The sequence below is a fragment of the Sorghum bicolor genome, chromosome 1 (genome assembly GCF_000003195.3).
Source record: "Sorghum bicolor cultivar BTx623 chromosome 1, Sorghum_bicolor_NCBIv3, whole genome shotgun sequence".
NCBI lineage: Eukaryota > Viridiplantae > Streptophyta > Magnoliopsida > Poales > Poaceae > Sorghum > Sorghum bicolor.
Window position 1 is genome coordinate 50810156 of NC_012870.2, and position 4759 is coordinate 50814914.

Here is a 4759-nt window from a genome sequence, read left to right on the forward strand (position 1 = left end):
AATTATTCATCCTCATCACTTGGTTATTTCCATGATAGCATATATAGCCAATCTTTTCAGGTGTCCACCTATCTCGCTCAGGTGACGGGACATCACCTGGCTTCTACCGGTCTAAGCATAGCTAAGCATTTAGATTCGATCCTGAATCTACATAGGGTTATAGGTATATTTGCTGGACAAGGAGTGTTATATGCAGCAAGGGTTTCACCCAACTCCTATACTTAATGCAACAATACATATATAACATATATTCTCAACTGCATTCAAAAGTAGTGGGAGACTTATAATGCTCCGGGGCTTGCCTGGGATCAACACTGAGTCAGTTCAGTTAGTGGCTCCATCTTGGTGACATCTTAGGTCACAACACTTGTTTAGTCTTTCCACCTTCAGGATGGGTCCGCCCAACACCGTCTTCGGGTTTGTTCCCACACCAAGACCTTCACGTGAGTCATCTAGCGTACCTAGATGAGATGCAAGATGCAAGTGCATGAATATAAAGAATAATAACACAACATGCATCACATAAAAGTATGCAAGACACAAGCATCTAAAGTTATTTAGCTAACATCACACAACCAATTATATAGAGCAAACAAATCAATCATGACACAAGTTTAACAAGTTTACAAGTGTATTACTTAAATCACCATTAAAGACATGAATCATACTTAGATCACACAAAGTAAAGCAATCAAGCATTCATGTATTTTAGCAATTCTGGACATACATGCAACAACTCAGTAATTAAATCACAACTGGAGTTACACAACTCCAAAAACTATGCAATAGGACATTCTGGAAAGAATATAAAATTATCTACAATTCATATTTAATCATCTCAGTATGATTAACAAGTTAACCAAGTCAAACATGCATAACCATAGAATCTGGTCCCGGAATTTCCAGAGAACAAGCATTTCAAAGGATGAACTTCATACTACTGTAACTCATAAACCACTTAGCCAAATGATATGAAACTTTAACACAATATATACTAGTAAATTATCTACATCTTTTCTATATACAAGTTTCACAGCAAACATCATTTATATCATGGAATTAGTTGCATAAATAAAACTGCTCATGCTGTCCAAACAATAGAGGTACATTTACAAACAGAAAACTGATAGACAATTCAAAGCAGCATAACTGGAGTTGTAGACCTCCAGCAAACATAATTCTTATATTTGTGGAAAGATTATAAAGTTGCCTACAACTTTCTTATTATCATCTAAATATGATTCCACAGTTATCAAGGTCAATTAATCCCATAAAGACATCTCTGTCTAAAACATAGACAGAATCTGCCATGCTACATTAAACAGCTATAACTTGAAGTTCATATGTCCATAATTTATGATTGTGTACTTTCTAGAAAGCTTACGAAATTGTGAACAACTTTGTTATAAACATCTAGAGCTAAATATACCACTAACAAGGTCTTACATTACAAACAATGCAATTCTGTCTGGGTTTAGACAGAAACTGGAACAGTACTTTAAACCACTATAACTCAACATGTGCTCAACCAAAAATTGTGCTATTTATCTTTTTGGAAAGCTCATGAAAAGTGCTAAAACTTATATATTTTCATTAAGGCATGATTCACAACTGAACTGAGCCAAACAATACAAACATGCAGATCCACTCAGAATAGGAGCAAAGGAACACAGGGTACTTGTTATTTTTGTAACTCTTAATATATTGTTCCTAAATTCATGAAACTTTTACCAGTCATCAAATACCGTATGAAAAACATGTCACAATATTTTCACATTTATTTGGGCAACAACACAGCAGTTATGAAAAAGACAAATATAACAAGCAGTTAAAACCTAACTGCATAAATCTATTTTTAGGACTAAACCTTCAAACTAAACCATGCCATATTATAGATCTACTGCATAGAGAATTTCACAAGGATTCCAAAAAGTCCACATTTGCTATTTTACGACTTTTCTACGAATTTCTATGCATTTACAAAGTTCATCCATGAAATCTGTAAAAACAAAGGAAAAAGGAAAACAGATCTTTCACCGGGGACCCTGGACTTTCCACGAATCACGCAACAGACCACAAACACTATTCATATGAGTCTTGGCTTCGCATCTGGAACCCTGAGTTGTTTCATATTTCAACACGAGGTCCCTGGCCGCCAAAAACAGAGGACCTCGCCGGAGGTTTCTGCTCCGGCCGGCTGACGCCTCGTCGGCGACGATGGAGGAGTGGGAAAGCACCAGGAGGCTTGCCCGCATCCTCCACACCACGCAGCTTGGCCCGAGCCACTCGCGGACGGCCTGGCCATGGAGGCCATGAAGCTCCGCTTGCTGTCCATGGCGGACAGCGGCACCAGAGCGAGGAGAGAGGCAAGGGAGCGGATGAGGGAGCTGGGCGTCCACAACAGAAGGGTGGGGAGCGCTCTCTGGCTTCACAGACCGCAAGAGGGCAGCAGGGGTTCATCAAATGGAGGTGGGGGCGCTGTGCATGGTGGACACGCCCAGGACACGCGTTTCCCTTTGACACATTTCGCCGAGCACGTGGCGCGCAGCGAAGTGGCCGGCGTGGGAGGCGATTTTGGGCCTTTTCCGGGCTGAATTGGACCTTGGGCCAAAAACGAAGTTTGCTCACCTCGGCCTGCTCTCCAACTTTGATTAAGTGACCAAGATCATTAGACTAACAGATTAAGAGATAACTTAATGCCAATTCACGAGTGTCAACGTATTGACGGTGATTAGCAAAACCAAGAATTGATGGTCCAAACCATGTCAAACTTGATGCAACTTTTTACATAACCTTCTCCAAACAATTATCCACAACTTTTACTTTTGGACCAACTTGAGTTGCTTAACAAAAACACGAGAACGCGGCATGCCAACGGGTCGACGTCCGTTTAGCGATAAATTAATCTTTTGCTGTTTTGGGAGCTATTTTTGAACATCCAAATGAACTCCAAATTTGATGATACTTGATCCATTGCTTTCATCAAGAAGAGTAGTCCAACTCATATTAAGGAATCTAATTGAGTTACCATATGAATTTGCATAATAAAACGTCACGAAGGAGCTAACTCACTGCTGTCCTTCTACGGACTTAGAACTATTTCTCAGGGCTGAAAAACAGCAGCTGATTCGAACTTCGAGCCTCTTTTTGAACTGTTTGCAGGCTGATTTGGTTCTTGACCTTTGAATAAAGTTTCTTCTACAGAAGCAAAACCACAACTTTCATTTAGGGTCAAACCTCATAACTGCAACCGAAGTCAAACTTTCACTTTGGTCAATGCAGTATCCTGATAAAGCTCCAAATAGGATTTTAGACCAATTGAAGCATTTTCTTGACATAAGCTCAACATGAACCCTTCATGACTTTTATTGTATAATTCATCTAGAGTCATATGAGTAAGTTTGCAAGGTTTGGTTGATGACCCATGAATCCATTTCCTTAATAGAGTCATTCCAACAAGGATATAACTTATCATTTCATGTGACTTCTTGATTCCAAACTTCACCAAACTTTTCCAGAGACCAACATAGATTGGGATGGATATAAGACACATGGAAAAGGTTCCATTAGCATCATCAAAGCATACCTTTTAAAAAGGCATATATGCAACCAAGGTTGCATCCACCAAGCCCAAGTTGGGGTTTACTTTCATAGATTGACTTTGACCTCTTTATTACCATTGAACTTGTCATGTTTGAGCTCAAACCTAGTACTTAGCAAGTGACAAACACCTGGGGTGTTACAGCCTTCCCCCCTTAAAAGAATCTCGTCCCGAGATTCGGTGCAAAAGACTTTCAAGGGAAGAAAACAATGTCACGCATTTTTCCAACATCAGTGATAACAGTGGGCTACTTTGCTTGGAACATCAGAGAAGCAAACTTGGTCCAAACATTTCATGATACTTGCTCTTCATAGTAAACCTTTATTTGGAGAATCTCCCTTATTGTTTGACTTTAGTGAAGCATTGTTACTTTGGGAGGAATCCAGGAAAGCACTGTTTTGTGCACTTTGCTCTCAAAGTATGAAGGGTGGTTCAGAGCATAAGCAGAGCTACGTGTATCATCAGTCTCTTTAATGAAACTAATGCAAGCCATAAGAACCTTGCACCAAGTCACAAGCTTCTAATGGTTGCTCGTTATAGAGGTTCCAGGCTCAGTCACAACATTTGAAAAGTAGTCTTCTACCAAAATGATCGAATTATAACTTCCCACACTTGCAGTTCCCTTTCTCTAATGACAACATTGTACTTACCACCTGGTTAAGAGAACGGTGAATGTGATAGCTGACTTTGTTGGTTCCACGCCTTCCATGATCATTTACTTTAAGGGATTCTTGTATCCAAACAACAAAAGTTATCTGGGTTGAATCAGATGTAACTTCTTGGGTAACACATAGAAGGTAACCAAGGCATGTAAGAATGGATAACCACTACTGACAAAGGATGATAGTGGGGTCCATAGGTCTCCAACTGTTGCAAGTGTTCAACCAACTAAAGAAATAATTTACCACCAAGTAGGTTAAGCATGACCTTTCTTCATGATGCAGTTGCATAAGAGTTAGGTTGACTTGTTCCATAGCAAAACCAATCTAGTGGAACTACTTTTCCCTTTATGGCTTCCTTTTTAGGATCAGTCGGTAGCTCTGATATTGAAAATCTATTGATTGACACCATTCCAAAAGTTTCTGGCTCACACTGGCACAAATGGGTACAAAGAATCTTGTTTCATCATATAAGCACTATCTATACAACAAGACATTG